We start from the raw sequence: 19548 nt of genomic DNA on the forward strand, positions 1-19548 counted from the left end.
CCTGTACTGCTGCCTTTCTGGAGTGAAGAACATCAATGACCATTTGTTTCCACCGAGATAGTCTGATGGTGTGAACTTCCTGGTCCAGATAGTCATTGTGTCATTCATGATAGTTAACCAATCTTCAAGACCCAAAGAGGAAGCAAAGATTATTTCTTCAAAGAGTTAAATCATGGGCTGGTATTATTCCTTGAGCTTGTTTCCTAGTGTCTCAGTAACCAGCCTCCTGTTTTGTTAGCATTTTGAGTTGAGAAGTTATACACTATACACTATAAGAAAGTGTACACACAGAGAGGTAAGCAGAATAGTGAAATTGTGGCAAAAGGGCTATTTATATTTCTTACAGGACATAAAATGCAGAAGTTAAAATCTAGGGCCTAATGAATGGGGAGTCTAATGAGGTACTCTTCCTACATAAAGCCAGGGACATAAAAAAATACAACCAACCCAAACCATAGAATACATCAGAAAATTTGCACTGACATTGAGAAATTGCCTGTCTTGGATATATTACAACCACAAAAAAGTTAATAGATGGATTTGCAACCTATATTCTTTTTTTTTTTAACGATTTTTTCTTTATTTATCTGACAGAGATCACAAGTAGGCAGAGAGGCAGGCGGAGACAGAGGAGGAAGCAGGCTCCCTACAGAGCAGAGAGCCCAATGCAGGGCTCGATCCCAGGACCCCAGGATCAGCAGAGAGCCCAATGCAGGGCTCGATCCCAGGACCCCAGGATCATGACCTGAGCCACAGACAGAGGCTTAACCCACTGAGCCACCCAGGCTCCCCTTGTGACCTATATTCTTACTACCCAAAAAACTTCTCCCAAATGTCAAGCTGTGCATATAATTGAAAGTGCTTGAAATTAGTAGTGCCTAAGAATTTTATTACAGCAAATACAAATTCTTTTTGATTGGACTGTCTCTCTATGATAGGTGTCAAATAATTCTCACAATTAGTTGTCAAAGGAAAACAATTCATCACAACAACAACAACAAAACTAGTACACAAGGAAACAATTCTCAAGAGATCATTGGCAGTTACAACCTGATGGCAATAAAAGATTTTATAATTATCAGGCTTTGTTTATAAAGCAACTGTTTTATTTCAAGAAATTAAAGACCCTTAAAACATCTGCAGTGTATGGGAAAATGATTTTTGAATGATATAGAAAATATGAAGAAGAACCAAATATAAGTTCTACAACTGAAATACAAAAATTGGAGTGGCAAGCTCATTGGGTGTGTTTAACAGATTAGAAAATTAGAAAACAAATTAGAAAACTGGAAGTTACTCAAAGAAGATTATCCACAAAGAAAAGGAATACAGAGAGACAAAAAGATTATATGAAAAGAGGTTAAGAAAAATGAAGGACAGAATTAAAAGACCTAAAGCAAACTTGATCATAGTTTCCCAAGAATAAGAGAGAAGGAGAGCAACTCTGGCAAAGATAATATCTGAGAGATAATGCCTCGATTTCTTTTTCAGAATGCATGATAGACACCAATCCTCAGAATAAAGCAACCAGCGAATTCCAAGTATATTAAAAAGAAATCCAACTCTAGACACAGGCGAGTGAACTAGGGGTTCTCTATGGTGAATTCATTATGGCAACACCAAGGACAAAAATGGGGATTTTTAAAGCATCCAGAATAGAAGTACAAATTACCTCCAGCAGATCAACAATTAAACTTCCGATAGACTTCTTATCAGCAATAGAAGCCATGTACCATTGCAATGGTATCTTCCATATACAGAAAGAAACAACTGACAATCTCAAGTACTTTTCCCAGGGGCACCTGGCTGGCTCAGTCAGTGCGGCATAGGACACCTGGTCTCAGGGTTGTAAGTTTGAGCCCCATGCTAGGTGCAGAGATTACTTGGGGAAAAAAATCTTTCAAAAAATGAATATAAATAATAAATAAATAAAATACTTCTCCCAGGAAAAAAATATCTTCCAGAAAATAAGAGTAGGAAGGAACATTCATTTTCCCAACAAACAAAGAAACAAACAGATTGAGTTTGCCATGATCCATACTAAAGCAAATTCTAAATTTATACTTTAGAATAAGGAAAATGATCACAGATGGAAGATCTAAGCTACAAAGGAAATGAAGTTTTTTTTAATGTAAAGAAATGAATAAATGTAAAAAAACACTGATTGCATAAAACAATAATAATCAAGTTTTATAAAATTGAAAAGCAATTTAAATATATGAGTGAGGACTGAAATAAAGTATCTTAGGATCCTTGCATCATCTTGGTAGAAATTAGGAATGCTAGTTAACTTTAGTCTTAAAAAATTGTGTGTAGGGATGCCTGGGTAGATCAGTCAGTTAGAGCATCTGATTTTTTATTTTAGCTCAGGTTATGATCCTGGGGTTGTGAGATCAATCCTGCTTAAGATTCTCTCTCTCCCATTTCCTCTGCCCTTTCCCACATATCCCCACCCTGCTCTCTCCTTCTTTCTCTCTTTCTCAAAAAAGAAAAGAAAAGAAAAGAAAAAAGCTGTTTATATTTTTTAATTGCTAGGGAAACTGCTTTTAGAAATAGCACATAGTTCCAATTTAATAGAAGATGAAAATGGAATTGTGTTTGATCAGCATAAAAATAATGTCAGATGTCAGTGAACAAATTTAACAAAATATGTGTAAGATATTTATAGAGAATGTTAAAAAACTTCAAAAATGGATGGATGAAAAGATATATTGGGGTAGATCTATCTCAATTTCTCTCTCTCCCCCTGCCAACACACACACACACACACACACACACACGAAGACCTAACTAAATGGAAGGATGCACTATATTCATGGAATAGAAAACTCAATTTTAAAATATTTCAATTCTTTCCAAACTAATCTATCTATAAATTCAATGTATTCCCAATCACTATCCTAACAGGTTAGTGTGTGTATATATTTTGGGGGTGCAGGGAAATTGTCAGTATGTATGTGTAATGAGCTGATTCTACAACCTATATGGTGATGTAAAGGGCCAAGAATAATTCTGAGGAAGAACAAGAAGGCAAGACTTTCCCAAATTATAGTACTTAAGGTGGCATGTTGCAAGAATAGGCAAACAGAATGAGAGTCCAGAAATAAAACCACATATATGTAGCTACCTGGTTTATGAAAAAATGTGATATTAGAGATCAGTATGGAGAAACTCTCTTTTCAATACATGGGCTGAGAAAATTTGCTGTCTATATGGGTCAAAAGATGAAATTTGATCCTGACCCCACACTATGCATTCCTATGTTGATTAAAGCCCCAAATGTGAAAGGCAGCATTACAGGATTCAGTCCACAGGAGGCAGCAATGCCCTCCTCAACACTAGAGAAAGTGCTGCATTAAGAGGAATTGTGAGGCCTGCGCTTAGATATGTCTTATGGAGGACGAATGCTAGCCTAAAGGGCCACTGGGTGTTTCATCAAGGCAGTGCAGTGGTGAGAATTGTGTTTTAGGAGAGCAAATCTGGTGGTTGCTTATGGGATGAATTTTACTGGAAGAAATCACAAGTAGGAAAACCATTTGCAGGAGTAATGTAACAATCTCTGAATAAAGACCCACATTATGGTGACAGCACCTCAAATGCACCAGACATGAAGCTTCTCCTGATGCTTCTACAAGAGGGGATCTCTTCCTTAAATCTACATTTTCCTTATGTTTAGGGGTTGCTCTTGGAACTCTTAAATTCCGCACTATATTGTGCTTGTTTCTGTACTTAGCCCTTCCACTTGGCAGCTCCTCTGGTAGGTAGCAAAGAGGCGTCAGAGCAATGCAAAACCCAAAGCCAGAAGGCAGCCATCGCCGCGATGGGCACGGAGACCCAGACGCCTACCCGGCAGGATATGGTGCAAAAACTTCGTGGACTTGACCACATCGTTTGACGTCCAGGGGTTTTGCTCAGCGCCACCAACGGGATCGGCCACCCCCCACCAAAGGACGCTCTCTGAGCTTCCTGGGTGGCAACTCGCAATGACTGCGCTTAGCGGGCTCCAAAAGCTGTGGAGCGGATGAATGAATTGCTATCAGTTCATTTCCGAACTGTCAGGGAAAGACAAGCTACCCGTCCTTCTCCGAGAAGGGACGGCAGCCTACCGACGACTGAGCGCGCCTCTTTTTCTGTAACAGGGTTTGGACTGCTCAATGGGGCCCTCCCCACCTTGGGATTCCACGCATCCTTTTAGCAGTAAGGAAAGACATAAGCAATAATATTCAATAGCCATGAAGTGCAGATTACCTCAACCCATATGCAAATACGGAACTAAATGGAACAGTTTTGCTGTTTAACGCCAGGCGCCTACCCTTTAAGAGGACCGGAGTCCCACCCCGCGCAGCCCGCCCCCTCCTAGGAAGCCCAGCGGGCTTGATCCACCCCCCGTCCCAGGGTGCCTTGCGCGGCGGGCTCGCTCCCGGTGGCTTAGGAGCGCACGGCGGGAGCCGGAACCTGCTCTCGGGTGGTAGCCCCTCCCACCTCGGCCTTGTCTTTTCAGCCTCTAGGGCTTGAAGTTCCCGCCAGGTCGCGGCTGGGCAAGAGCGATGCTGCCTGGCCCGCCTTGGCTTTGAGGAGAGAGGAACGTCCAGAACCCCCTGCAGCTTCCTTTCGGCGCTGAGCCCCGGCAGCCATGTCCACGGGGGTTCTCCTTCGCGACCAGCACGCTGGGCTCCACCACCGTAGCCCCCGGCGGGACCGGCGCAGGCGGCGGTTTCTCCTTAGGGCCGGGGGCATCTAGGTAACTGCGCTTCTGCGCCTTCCCCGCCCGGATCCTCTCCGTGAGACTCCCGTGGGTGGGCCCGTCCCTCTCCCTTCGGCTGGGTTCCTTTCTAGTGGGTCTGGGAAAAAGAAAGACAGACTTGCGCAGCGCCAGCCTCATAGTCCTGCCGTTTGGGGGCCTGGTCGGGAGGATGGTCATAGGGTTGTGAGGTCCCCCGAATCCACAGTGGTTCACCCAATGTCTCTGTCCAGTGGGGTCTGGCTGGGTGGAAGGGCCTGGGATTTCACGCTGAGCCCTAGCAGTGCGGCAGTCCGAGACACAGAACGAATGAACGATATTGTGGGTCATTCTGGGGTTTCAGAAAAAGACAATAGAAAAATGTTAAGGGGACAGTTAGAGTTTTATCGCTGATAATTCAGAATTCATTGCAGGATATACGGTTTTGGACATTCCAATGCTTTAATGATTTCGTGATATTTTAAACGAGCTCACCTCTTGGTACCTCATGGAACCGTGTCCTTTGTTACTGTAGTTTTTTCTTTTAAATACGTGTTGCAGCTTTTCTTGGTGGTCATTTTGAACAGTGTGCGTTATTAGTATACGTGAGTGTTATGGTGGAATGACTCACATTGTCTTCTAGTTAAACTGAAAAATGTAGGTAGCATATCTGTCGTTTTTGTGCAACCTGCTAAACCACCGCTACAGGCGATGACGAATACAGCCAGCAGAGGTTTATTTTTTTTTTAATTTTTTTTAAGACTTTATTTATTTATCAGAGAGAGGGGGAGAGAGGGAGCACAGGCAGACAGAAGGGCAGGCAGAGGCAGAGGGAGAAGCAGGCTCCCTGCTGCGCAAGGAGCCTGATGTGGGACTCGATCCCAGGACACTGGGATCATGACCTGAGCCAAAGGCAGCTGCTTAACCAACTGAGCCACCCAGGCGTCCCCAGCAGAGGTTTAGAAAGAGACATTAATAATAGTCAAAGGTCATTTTCATGGTGAGAGATTTAATTTTTAGAACTCAGGCTTTTTGAGATAAAAGGGGAGGAGTTCATTACCTCAAGAAGTGTGCATAGAAAATGTTACAAGGTATTTCCTGAAGCTTGAGGATTGTCATTGTAGAGTAAAAAGCCAAAAGTATCTTCCTTATATTAAAAAGGGGAGGTACAGGGGCGCCTGGGGGGCTCAGTGGGTTAAGCCTCTGCCTTCAGCTCAGGTCATGATCCCAGGATCCTGGGGTTGAGCTCCGCATGGGGCTCTCGGCTTAGCAAGGGGCCTACCCGCCTGCTTCTATGAATAAATAAAATCTTTTAAAAAACATAAAAAATATAACTTACCAAGAAGAGGGGGGAGGTACAGACTACATAGTCAAGGAAAAAGTCTGGGAATTTCCCTTGATACCTCCTTTTCTCTCTGCACCCTTAATCAGCGAGGCCTGCTAATTTTGATTACCTAGTTTCCATTTGCTTCACTTCCAGTGCCACTGCCCTGTTTTAAGCTCTTGTCATTCATGGAACAAATATTTATCAAACACAGTCCCATATAATGGACTCTGTTTTAGATGGTGAAATAACTAAGGGTACTGGCTCTTTCTTCCAGGTTTTCAACTAGTAACCCTTCTCCTATTTGGCGAAAACTATCCCTATCATCCCCTACTTAGATTAGTTCAGTGGATCGCAATTGCTGTGTCAAAAATATACTTTGATGTCAGTCCTTTTTAACAAGGTATAGTCAGAGTCATTTTTAAAATTCCCATTGCCTGACTTTAATGATTTTTCATTAACCTTGGAATGAAGTAAAAATAAATCTCACCATGATCCACAGGCAAATAATCTAGAACCTTGTCAGATTAACTGTTAATAAACAGAAAAGGAGAATATGTGATACTGGTTATGATTCCCTGGGATCTGAAATCTTTTGTATGTGACTTATTTTTAAGGAGAACAGGAGAATATTTGAATTGGGTTGGTTAAAAATAAATTGTTAGTTCTTTTTGTATTCTATGGCAATATATTGAATATGTCAAAGGAAAGAGGGTGTTTAACCTTGAAGAGTTAATTTTTATTTTTCTTAAAGAAATACTGGCTCTAGTAGACTTTATTTTGTGTTTTTTATAAATAAGCAACCCTTCAGTGGGGCTCACTTTTGGAACTCTTGGAAGCACTGCAACTCCTGCAACGACATCTGCTCCTTCAGGTGGTTTTGGAACCGGGCTCTTTGGATCGAAACCTACCACTGGGTTCACTCTGGGAGGAACTAATACAGGTAAGGAGGATTGTCACATTTCAGGGAGTAGGTATGGGATATTCTTTTTAAGGTTCTGGTTTATATCTCTTCCCTTTATAGGGATTGTCATTGGTGTCAGACCTAAAAAATGGTAAATATTAAGATGAAAAAAAATATAAGGATGTGGAATTAAGGGCCAGTAATAGGCCTAACATTGGATATGATCTATTCTAGTGTAAAGGAAAACACACATTTAGGGGTTCTTGAATGGCTCAGTTGGTTAAGGGTCTAACTCTTGATTTCCACTTGGGTCATGATCTCATGCTTGCAGAATGAGACCTTCATTCGGCTTGAAGCTCCTTGGGGAGTCTGCTTGAGATTCTCTCTCTCTTTCCCTATCCTCCTGTTACATACTGCACCCCCCTCCCCCAAGCTCTTTCTCAGAAATAAATAAATCTTAAAAAAAGAAGAGAAACAAATTTAAAGAAATGAGATTTTTTAAAGAAATATTTTATTTATTCATCAGAGAGAGCGAGAATAAGCAGGGGTATCAGGAGTCAGAGGGAGAGGCAGGCTCCTCACCGAGCAAGGAGCCCATTGCAGAACTTGATCCCAGGACCCTGGGATCAAGATCTGAGCTGAAGGCAGCCGCTTGATAACCAACTGAGCCACTCAGACATCCCAAGATCTCATCCCAAGATCTCTTTTCTCTTGACACAAAGAAGATCTACCTCTTTAAATATAAAGAATTAATTTAATTTTTACATTAGAGTATATTAGCAATAATCGCGCCTCGGATAAACCTCATTGGCTACGATACTGCCACTGCGTAAAGCTTTACATTAGAGTATATGAAGATAAGTCAAGTTTACCAATTTGGACGTTAATTTAATTTAGCATATGTGGGGCAGTCAGCATCCTTTCTTGCTATAACATTATAATTTACCTTCCTAAGAGACGTTTTAAGTTTTTATATTATTAAAACAGTTGTTTTGATGGGAAAAGGGCAAGAGGTCAAGGTTTCTGGCAGACATTTCAATAATAAAAATCTGTTTTTTAATACTTAAAGTTATTTCGTTATTAAAAATATGTTTCAGTAGTGCTGCAATTTCAAAAGCTTATTTCTTTATTTACTCTTTATTCTGTACCCTCAGGGCCTCTTGGTCTCTGTTACCACTCTATGCATTGACATTCCAGCTTTGATTGCAACTTTTCACAGCCACACATAGAAAATGTAAGAACTGCGGGAATGTGGCAGCCTCCAGTGAGCTCCCTGAAACGACTTTGTGTGCCAGTGTTTGCTTAGAGTAGCTTTTTTTCTCCTTGCCTAATGTTGTTATAAGCAGTAGTTGTTTGCATTTATAAATCTTATCCCTATATAATTATATATAGCCTGTAATATGAAAACCAGTGATATAGGAAGAACGTTTCTATTAGCGGTTATGGTAGAAGATACTGGTTGTTGTAGTATCATATCCTGAGGATGACTCTAAGTCTTGCCCTTGTAACAAACCCCCCAAAATGTCATCTGCCATTGATGATTAAATTTTATTTCTCTTTTTGTCCCCAGGAATAGCAACAACTATAACTACAGGATTAACTCTGGGTAAGAATTTTTGAGGAAAGATCTCAGATCTGTGGATTTCTTCTCTTTTCTTTCTTATTATCTCACAGAGCTGGAGTGTATAAGGAAGCATGTAAGGAACCTAATATAGATCACAGACACTGACTCATTATACAGCCTTTCAGTACTGGAGTGTTTAAAAAAGTCAATGACTTTTTTTTTTTTTTTTAAATTTTATTTATTTATTTGACAGAGAGAGATCACAAGTAGGCAGAGAGGCAGGCAGAGAGAGAGAGAGAGGAGGAAGCAGGCTCCCTGCGGAGCAGAGAGCCCGATGCGGGACTCGATCCCAGGAACCTGAGACCATGACCTGAGCCGAAGGCGGCGGCTTAACCCACTGAGCCACCCAGGCGCCCAAAAAAAGTCAATGACTTTTTAATTCAGAAAAAAACCTTTAAATGCAGAAATGTTTTTTTCCTCTGGAGGTTTATTTTACATTGTATTTTTATAGTCATTTGAACCCTTTTAGTGAAAAAAAAAAAAAAAAAAAGCAACAAACTATAAACCAGAAGTCTTAGAATTAAGCTCTGGTTGTACCTCCAAATCATTGTGAGGTCTTAGGTAGTCATGTAGTATCTGGCAGCTTTTCTTATCTGTAAAACAAGGGTAGGACTGGAAAGTTTTTGGATTTCTTTCCAGCTCAAAAACGCCATGGTTCTCTGTAGCGATATGCCAGAGGGAATGTGAGTAAGTAGGATGACAGTTAATAATGTCTAAGGAAATGAATGAATGAAAGGACAGTGAGGAAACTCAGTTAAAGTTAAATGTATTAATTTAATTAACATTTGAAGTAAACTAAAGATTGGTGGACTTTGTTCATTTGGATGCTACTCACCTGTTACCAGCAGAAAGTGTAACCCATCTGTTCACTACCAGAGTTTTGGACAGGATTGGCTTCGGGGCAAGCAGTTGGATTCTGTTCTTTTCTGAGATTTTAGAACCCATACAGGATTTCAAAGCACCGTACTCTGGCAGGAATTTCTGGTTGTGGTAAGGGCAATCCAGAAGTTTAATTTCTGGCAGCTGCTTCTCTCAGGGCCTTTAGGGAAAGCCAAAATGCAGGTCATTATGTATTTCCTCATTTAATAGTTTTGAGCAGCTACTACTTCCTAACTCCGTGGCCTTGGGTATACATAATGCTTTGAACATTTCTTATTAGCTGTTGGTGTGGTGATGCTACTGGTGGTGCAGGTGGTGCTAATGATGTCAAGAGCATGAGCATGAGTATGAGTAAGGCATTCAGTGGGTGATGAGGTGAAGGTGACTGGCAGGTATAGTAATATGTTCTTGTATGACCTGAGAAGTGCTCTAACATGTATGAAAGGCACCAAGGGAAGTAGAGGAAGATAAGAGTAGAAGTTTATTTTGGGGGCAGGATCCATCATTCCTGATGGAGACGTGCAACAGCCCAGTCATAAGGGGATTCAGGGAAGTAGGAAAAGTACTTGGTTAGAATTTAGGATTCAGAAGTGGGAATGGTAGGGAGAAAGGGGGTGTGAAGAGCAGATTGGAAGTAGATAGGAAAGGTGGCTGTGTGCCACGCCTTTTGACTTAGGGTAGAGATAGTATAGAGCTCATAAGAGCCTTCAGGCAGAGAGAATCACCAGGGTATTATTTTTTGTTGGTGTTCTCTCTTCTTCTTTTTCAAGTAACTGAAATAATTCCAAGAATAGATTAAAGTTTAGAGGGACTGATAGCACAGAAACAAATTAAGAGGTTATAATTGTTCTTGAGAGGAAGATGATCTGAGCTAAGGGTTTTGAGGATGCTTGTAATCCAGAGCTATTTCTGCAGTAGAATCAGCAGGATTCGTGGCTAGTAGAATGTAGGAGAGAGAAGGGATGTCAGGGGTGATTATGGTTTCTGGCTTGAGCAACTGAGTGGACCATGGCAGGGGGTTTAAGAAATGTTTTGTGTAGGGAGGCATAGAGGTGCAAAGTTAAGGGACATCCCGGTAGAGCTAACCAGTGGAGACTCTGGTAGGTGTAGATTTAGACCCGTGTTGCCCTAGCTGAGATTCGGTAGTTGGGAAGTATGGGAGCAGGCCTGGAGCCATAGGCAGTATCATTTAAGAACTGAACAGAGGAGGGAGATGGACAAAAGCCGACTGGAAGGAGTAGCCAGAGTTGACAGAAGTAAAGGAGGAGGAAACAGTAGAGAATGGTGGTTTATTTTTTTTTTTATTTTTTATTTTTTATTTTTTTTAAAGATTTTATTTATTTGTTAGAGAGAGAGAGATACAGAGCGCAAGCACAGGCAGACAGAGTGGCAGGCTAGAGGCAGAGGGAGAAGCAGACTCCCTGCTGAGCAAGGAGCCCGATGTGGGACTCGATCCCAGGACGCTGGGATCATGACTTGAGCCGAAGGCAGCCGCTTAACCAACTGAGCCACCCAGGTGTCCCGAGAATGGTGGTTAGTAATATTTTCCTGTTGAGTATAGAGCAAAGGAAGGGCAAGTGCTGTTTTAGGTAAATCCAGGGGTAGAACTGAAATTGGATTTCAATATGACCACATTGATGGGGCTTTTTCTTGCTTTTCCTAAGATCATAGCATCCTCTTTTAACTATTCACCATGATTTGGTTCCAACTTCTATATTTTCCTTTTTCATACCTACCCACGTATCCTTCTAGCTACAAAAGTAGGGTCACGAACTTTTAGGGATCCTGATTGAAACCAGTGTAATCCATATACAGTTCTGGTAAAATAGGATTTGTTTGTTTGTTTGACACAGGAACGCCAGCTACTGCATCTGCGTCTACCACAGGTTTCAGTTTAGGATTCAGTAAACCTGCCGCATCTGCCACACCGTTTGCTCTCCCGATTCCTTCTACCTCAGCGAGTGGTCTCACTCTTTCGTCTGCTTTGATGTCAACTCCAGTGGGTGAGGTAGAATGGAAAAAGTCATATTTTGTGGTTGAATTTTGTTTTGTTTTTGGCTAGTGAGTACAGGTATCCACCTTATTAAAGATAACTTCAGTTTTGGAAAGTTTTTATTTTAATCACTCAGCAATTATGATCCTACAAAGATCATCATTGGCCTAAAACAGCAGGGGCCGTCCTGGAAGTTGATCTCTGTTAACAGAGCAAAGCAGGGACAGGGTGACAGGTAAAATGTAAAACTATTAAAATTCACTTTGTTTTCAAGGAGCAAATTGGTGACAAGAAAGGATAACGAATTTGCATAAGCCTTTCCTGCCTTAGGATTCATTCCATTTTGAAGGCAAATTTGGCGTCCTGGATCGAAAACTCTTTATTATTCTCTGGAATCAGTTACCTTATACCTTTCTAGTGTTACCTAGAACTCTTATTTGTGTCACTAGCATTTGCCTTACGGTCTTATTTCTCTTTATTCTTAAGCATATGCAATTTTATCTTTAGCAAGTAGTTTTTTAGGAAAAACTAGAGTGAATTTTGTCATGGACATAAGGGCTGTCTTTTTTGGTGGTGGTGGGGAATGTTTTGTATTTTCTCCAGTGTTCTTAGAAATGATGTTTCCTTTTGAAGCCTTACAGATTTACTTTTTATAGCCTCTACCGGATTTACCCTAAGTAATTTGGGCAGAACAACAGCTACAACTACTACCCCATCAACAAGCCTTTCCTTAGGGGGAGCCTTAGCTGGTTTGGGAAGTTCACTTTTCCAGAGTTCAATACAGCCACATCAGGTAATTAATGGTATTCATTTTCCGAAATAGTAAATATTTATATTTAAATTTACTTTATCTGTATTTTGACCTTTTGAACAGACCACTTTGTCTCTTTAACCTGAGTGTTTTTGTTTAGTATGTAAACTGAATTATAAAATAATGGTTTTCATGCATAATTGGACATCTTAGCTGTATTGTAGAAAAAAATTTTTCTGCTTCTCAGTATTGACTGGCTATATAAAGTAACAAAGAAGGGCTTGTTTAAGGAGCCTATAAACTATTCTAGAGAAATTTATCATTAAATGGCAGTTGTAGAGTCTTGGATCATTTGGTATCTAAGTTTATTGTAAAACAACTTGACCTTTCAAGCCCTGGTTTTAAGAATGGCTTTCCATTACAGGCATCAGGAAAGGGAATTGGCGTTCTTCGAAGAAAGGGTTTTAGAACTGAAGTATTAAATTTATTACAGTCAAGCAAAATACTAAAGTATCAATTCAATTGGCAGAGAATACTTAATATTTTCCATCTTGGATTGAGTTTTCAGTTCTTTCTTATTTTGAAATTAGCTTCATGTTAAGGATTCTGTCGATGTTTTGAGTATTGGGAATGAATAATAGAGGAAACACGATACTATATATAGTGTAATTTAATACCATGTAGAAGGAGAAGAGCTTTCCTCTGATTTGAAAACATTGTATAATTATCTCACATAGCAATATAATATCACGAATTTCTCTTTAACAATTTATGAGTTAGGAAAAAACACATTTTTTGGCATTGAAACATGTTAAAATCATAGCATTTCCAGTAATACATATGTTCATGTATGATGGGTATTTAATTTCAAAAGTTTTACTGCACACCTCATAGGTGTCTAATACTTGGTCGTGTGGGAGAGATGAAGGAGTATGACCTAGTGTTTTTTATTAAACAGCTCTTTCATGTCCTCTGTTCAGGTACTAAATTTAGTGATGAAACTCTTGGTCAGTGGAAGGGGAAAAAAGAAGTTGGTGAAGATAATCTGTACAAATTTATAGCATTCAGGTTAGCATTATCTTTCAGATACTTGTCTTTGTCACTGTAGTCTCACCTTGTAGGTATTCAAAATATCTCCTAATAACTAAATCACTGGATGACTATAACTTACATTTCTTTGTAGGATAAGTATTTAAACATCTCTCCTAAAGAGTCCTATGAGAGCAAAACACAAAAATGACGGAAAGGGTAGGTGGAGGATTGTTTTTGTTTCTTGATAGAGTTTTTAGGCCTGCCACAATTTTTATTAGGCTCTAGACACACGTCAGTGCTTGATTTATGGTTGTGCTAACTAAAGATACCCCTGTTGTTGTGTTTTTTTTTCAATGGACATTTATTTAGCTGTATTTTTTTTTCACACATTGTCAGTATTTAAATCCAGTCTTCATATATCCCATGCTTTAATTCAGTACATCTACTGTTTCCTCTGTTTAAAGTAAATAGCTAAAATAAATAGCTTTTTGGACAGCCAAAAAGAACCACAGTTATGTGAGCTGGGTAATACATGGACTTAGATGGTTTACCAATGCATGGTCTTTAAAATTTTGCTACTTGATTTACAAGCATACATTCATGACTTAAGATTAACTGTAGTTTAGCCCCTTCAATTCCTTTTATCAGTGAGGTAGGATTTAAATAAATGAAGTCTATTTCTCTCATTAAATTTTTTTTGAAAAAGCTTGGGAGTATGAAATTTGATGTTTGAACTGTAAGGCTTCTAACTCTCAGTTCTTTACATTTCATGAATAATGAAACTATTTGCTTTTATACTGAAATCTTATAAATCCTTACTAGATTATTTTATTTACGTGATTTATTTATTGGTTACCAGCTTTCCTGAGGTATAATTGAGAAGTAAAATTGTAAGATATTTAAAGTGTAGAGCATAGTGACTTCCTATGTACCTGCACATTGTAAATGCCCATCAAGTTAATTAACACATCCAATACTTGATTATTTTAAAAGCATCCAGTTCCAAAGCATGACTAGAAGACAAGAAGTATTCACCTGGAAATATACAAACTAAAACTGCTTTTTCAGGAGGATTTACAAAAAACAACTAGTATGTTCACATTTATTGAATTAACAGATAAACTCTGACCTTTTTAGTAAAGAAAAATGAATAGACCCATAAATACAGAGAACTGATGGTTGCCCGGAAGGGTGGGGAGGACAGCAAAATGAGTGAGGGGGAGTTGGTACAGCCTTCCAGTTGTGGAATAGGTCACGGGGATGGATATAATCAGTGGTATTGTAATAAGGTTGTACGGTGACATTAGGGTAGTGACACTTGTGTTGAACATAGCATGTATAGACTTTTCAAGTCACTGTTGTACACTAATGTGACATTGTGTGTCTACACTTTAGAAAACTACCTAAAAAGTAAAGAAGTTAATATTATATTATCCAGACTACATACACCCATTAAATCCCAGCTTTAGACTTATTCCATGTTATTTGCTTAAGCCAATTATGAAGAAAAATGGGATCCAGCTTGAAAGCATTTGAGAATTTTGTCCACTGAGGGAAAATTATTGTAAAGACTTTGTAAATTATATTTGGTTTATTTGTAGGACTTGGACAGAATGCTTTAGGCTTGACTTTGGGAACCATAGCAGCTACTTCAGCTGCAGTCAATGAAGGTCTTGGTATAGATTTTAGTACCTCATCAGATGAAACGAGTAAGTAATGTTCTGTTGTAACAGTAACTTAAATTTCTATGTCAGTAAGAAATTTTATTTATATGTTCAGTAGTAAAGATTTTACTTTTAAATTTACTTTATATCTCACAAATTTTTGTGTCTTATGTATTTAAGATTTTATTTTCATAGAAAACTGAGTTTTGTTTCTGCATATGGTTATGTAGCTATCAGTGTGTGTATTAATATATGTTCTTAAGTTGGGATCATGAACACCTATATGGTATATAAGTTGATACCTGAACAACATGAATTGAACTGTTTACCTCCAGTAAGTGTGTCAAATGTAGTTAGATAGATCATGCTGAAGAATGTTAGAATCTATTTTAAGGGGAACATCTTTTCTTCCTTTTAAACATTTTAACCTGGGTTTGGGTAAAAATTTTAATACTTTTATAAACAAAGCAGAATAATGGGAATTAAAATTCTGTTATTGTCATTCTGAAAAAAGCACGTGAACTGTGGATGAATTTTTAATATTTCCTTTTTAAAAAACACTAGGACTCTGACCAGCCTATAGTAAATATACTTTTTTCCTGTAGGAAAGCAAAGGTGTATTTTTTTAGAATTCAGTTTTATGTATCTTTTTAGGAACTTTGTGAAGGAACAGAAACAGGTACAAGAAGAAATTAGTAGAATGTCTTCAAAAGCCATGCTTAAAGTACAAGAAGATATTAAGGCTTTGAAGCTGCTTCTGTCACTGGCTGCCAGTGGATTACAGAGGAACACCCTCAATATTGACAATTTGAAAATAGAAACTACTCAGGTAAACTATCTTAAAGTAATTTTATTGTAGGGTTTTGTTTCATTTTATTTAAGTAGAGGCTAACTGTTTTATAGGTTATAAGACTTGATACAGATGTCCTGTAAGAAAACTGTATAGCATGTGTGCTTTTTAAAAAAAGATGTTATTTATTTGAGAGAGAGAGAGAGAAAGAGAGCAAGAGAGCGGGGAGGGAGGGTCAAAGGGAGAAGCTGACCCCTTGCTGAGCAGGGAGTCAGTTGCAGGACTCAGTCTTGGGTTTCAGGATCATGACCTGAGCTGAAGGCAGTCGCTTGACCAACTGAGCCACCCAGGAGCCCTAGCTTGAGTACTTTTAAGTTGCTATGATAATAGGAGTCACTAGTTTGTATTGAGTTCTTATGATTTATGAGGCAGTATTTTAAGCAATTTATATGAGTCCAGTTTAGTTTTCATGACAGCTCTATGAGTTAGGCCGTCTTATCTTTGTTATAGAAAGAAGAATATGGGCAGAGAGGTTGTTAATAAATGGAAGAGGTTGTCAATAAGTGGAAGAGCTGATACTCCTAACTAGTTTGTTTCCTAAGAGTGCTTGCTGGCTAAATTGCTATATCGTACAAGCAAGGCAGAAAAATATGTTTTTAAAAATCTGTCAGCCAGTAAACAAAAACTATATTATGCTTTTTAAGTATTAAAAATTCTGATGACTTGCCAATCTTATGTCTTAGTTAAAAATGTTAATGAGGCTCATGTTTTTTGCCATTCATATGGACTTGTTTTTTCTTTCTATGGTATAATGTATGTCATTTTTTCTTTGTTGACAGTCTTGCCTCCCTTGTGTAGTTTGAAGTCTTTCTCTCATCGTCTCCTCCTGGCTAGTTGTTCCGTCTCTGTGTGCGCAGCTCCCCATCTGTTTAAAGGTGGGTGTTGCGCAGTCCTCTGTAACCTTCCTGAGTGCTGGGTGCATGCGTTCTTCCATATTTCTCTGTGATATCACACAAAATACCTGTATTTAGTCCCTCTTAGCAATTTGCTGTCCCATTGGGATGTAAGTATACCTGGTTCTTTACCTAACAACTTCAGGTTTCCAGTTTTAAATTTATTCTTGGGGACACCTGGGTGGTTCACTTGGTTAAGAGGCTGCCTTCCACTCAGGTCATGATCCCAGAGTCCTGGGATCGAGTCCCACATCGGGCTTCTTGCTCAGCAGGAGGCCTGCTTCTCCCTCTGCCTCTGCCTGTGCTCACTCTCTCTTCAAAAAAAAAAAAAAGAAAAAGTAAAGAAAAGAAAAAAAAATTTATTCTTGGATAAGATAAGAGGGGCTTTACAGTTACTTAGTTTGTAGGATTTTGTAGTTGTTAGCTAGGCTCTTTCCCAGCTGTGCACATTCTGCTTATGTTTCCTTCCCACTTCCTGTTCCTAGTCTGTTTCCCCATCGAAGACTGGCTTTACGCATATGGATACCAGTGTGTGATAAGCATTTGGGGAATTGAATCTTTCCCTATATTTTTAGTCTCAAGTATTTTTTTATGATCCACTTTTTGTCGCCATTTTTTTTTTTGAATGAAATAGTTTTAAAATGCATTTCTCATGAAATCTACTTACTTGACAAAAATCATTTTTCTCAGTGATACAATTTTCCAAGTTACTTGTCAGGTCCTTGCAGGAACATTTCCTGGAGTGCGGCACAACAATGCAGAAGGAAAATCATTTGTCCTCTTTCTTAATAAGGTGATGAGGAAACCGGGAATGAGAAAAAGCTGAATAAAAAAATTCCATAGCTATCTTTTTCAAGAACTTGAAACCCACAACTTCTCTTTAGTTTGTGAGGGGAAATTCATTACTTTTACAGCTAAGGGATAGCTTGCAGTTTTCCATAAAATATTCTATACTTGATTTTTAATGGAATTTGAGATTTTAAAAAATACTATAATTGAATGAAGTCTGCAGCCCTAGACATAAGACCGCCACCCACCATACGCAGCCTCTTGAGGCTTTGCTCTGCTTTTCTGCAAGTTGCAGAGCCTCAGATGTATTGCTTCTCACTAATAAATGAATGTGTACCCTTGGCCCTGAGATTGGAAAGGAACAGTGTCACTCAAGGTCCAAGTCTGGATGCAGGAGCACATTGTGGAAGAAGACTGCTGTTTCCACTCCTGTTAAGGAGTTAAGCCGTCCCTGTGGAAAGGGGCTTATGCAATCAGGATCTCAGAATAGTATTTGCAGTGTACCGTCAACTGTGCTGGTGTATTTCTGGGACTAGTATATATCTGAATACAGGTTTTTATTGAAGTATTTTTTGAGACACTCATGAAGCCATGATTTGTGCCAACACCTGTTTTAAGTTTGCTACCCAGTGTGGTAGGAACTTAGTTTGAGCAGAGGTTAAAATCAGAATTACATACCACTTGTGGATTACCTCTAGGGGAGTTTGGCATTGAAGCAGTGGCTATTCTGTTGTTGGGGCACACGCTGTCAATCATTTTTCCTCTCAAATCATCTGGGAACCCCTAATGTTCTCTCTCTAGATGTCCTGGAGCTTCTCATCGGAGACTTGCCCTAGAAAGGAGGAAAACTGATAAAGCTCAGACAGTGATTGAGAATGAAAATGGAACCACTGTAATAGATCTTCCAGGTACTTTATCCCTCGAAACGGACTGTTCAGGGACAGGCACAGACCCTGCTGAGCACAGCTTGACGTCAGCGTCTCTGCCTGCGTGGCCTGAGGAGACTGGCCCGGACAATCCCGCCTTCGAGGAGACGCGACCACTCACAGTATGTGCTCTTCACCTTGCTTTTGCTTTTCATCTGTTTTCAAATCAGATATTTCCTTTCTTCTCACTACTCCCTATTACTTTCCCTACATGGGGTGTTGTTTTTTTTTTTTTTCCTCTTCAACAAATAATTTTACTGAGATATGCTTCACATGTCACATATTCACCTTTAAGTGTACAAGTCTAACAGTTTGCAGTTTAGAAACAGAAAGCGAGTCTTACCTTGAGGCTTATCCTTCCCCCTCCCCCTCTTCTGTTGTAGTCCACAAATTCACTGGTCATCAGCAGGCTTCTTTTGTTTGTTTTGAAGCCTATTGCTTCTTGACTAAGAAATCCACAGCATCAAGAAGAACAAGAATTGGGACGCCTGGGTGGCGCAGTTGGTTGGACGACTGCCTTTGGCTCAGGGCGTGATCCTGGAGTCCCGGGATCGAGTCCCACATCAGGCTCCCAGCTCCATGGGGAGTCTGCTTCGCTCTCTGACCTTCTCCTCGCTCATTCTCTCTCACTGTCTCTCTCTCTCAAATAAATAAAATAAAATCTTTAAAAAAAAAAAAAAAAAAAAGAAGAACAAGAATAATACCTCAGCCTCAGTGCTTATTCTGGGTCAGCACTGTGCCAAGCACTTTACATATATTAACTTATAAAATGCTTGTACCAATACTGGATATTTTTTTAATGATGAGGAAACGTAGTCAGAGAGTCATGGTCAAAGTCTGAGAGCCAGGAGATGGCTGGGTATGTATCTGACTCCAAGGCCATGTGTCTGACTATTGCTGTCCTCTGGTAGCAGCCACTGATCTGTCTACATGACCCAGCAGGAAACAGGCAGAAAACCTCTAGTCATAGATCTTGGGCATATCTTAGTCGTTGGCCCTTTGTTTTATTTTTAAATAGGTTTATCTCTTATGAAAATTCCAATTTTTCTACAAATCCCAGTTTTCCCAGCCATGGCTATAACAATTCTTCTATCTCCTACTGCTCAGATCAAGACCCTCTTCTTCTTGCTTAATGTGGTTATTTTGTCATCCACTCGGTGATTGTATGTCCCAGAGTTTGTCTTTTTTATTTCATATGG

General features: G+C 39.5%; 1 non-coding gene and 1 pseudogene across 1 annotated transcript; one reads left to right on the forward strand and one right to left on the reverse strand.

Moving 5' to 3' along the window:
• Positions 1 to 7644: 7644 nt before the first annotated feature.
• On the reverse strand, positions 7645 to 7785 carry LOC122907984. Its single transcript, XR_006384815.1, has one exon. It is a non-coding gene; the product is annotated as a U4 spliceosomal RNA (small nuclear RNA).
• Positions 7786 to 9223: 1438 nt separating this feature from the next.
• Positions 9224 to 19548, forward strand: part of LOC122907407 — a 30519-nt pseudogene continuing 20194 nt past the window's right edge.

This window comes from Neovison vison, chromosome 5 (assembly GCF_020171115.1).
Source record: "Neovison vison isolate M4711 chromosome 5, ASM_NN_V1, whole genome shotgun sequence".
NCBI lineage: Eukaryota > Metazoa > Chordata > Mammalia > Carnivora > Mustelidae > Neogale > Neogale vison.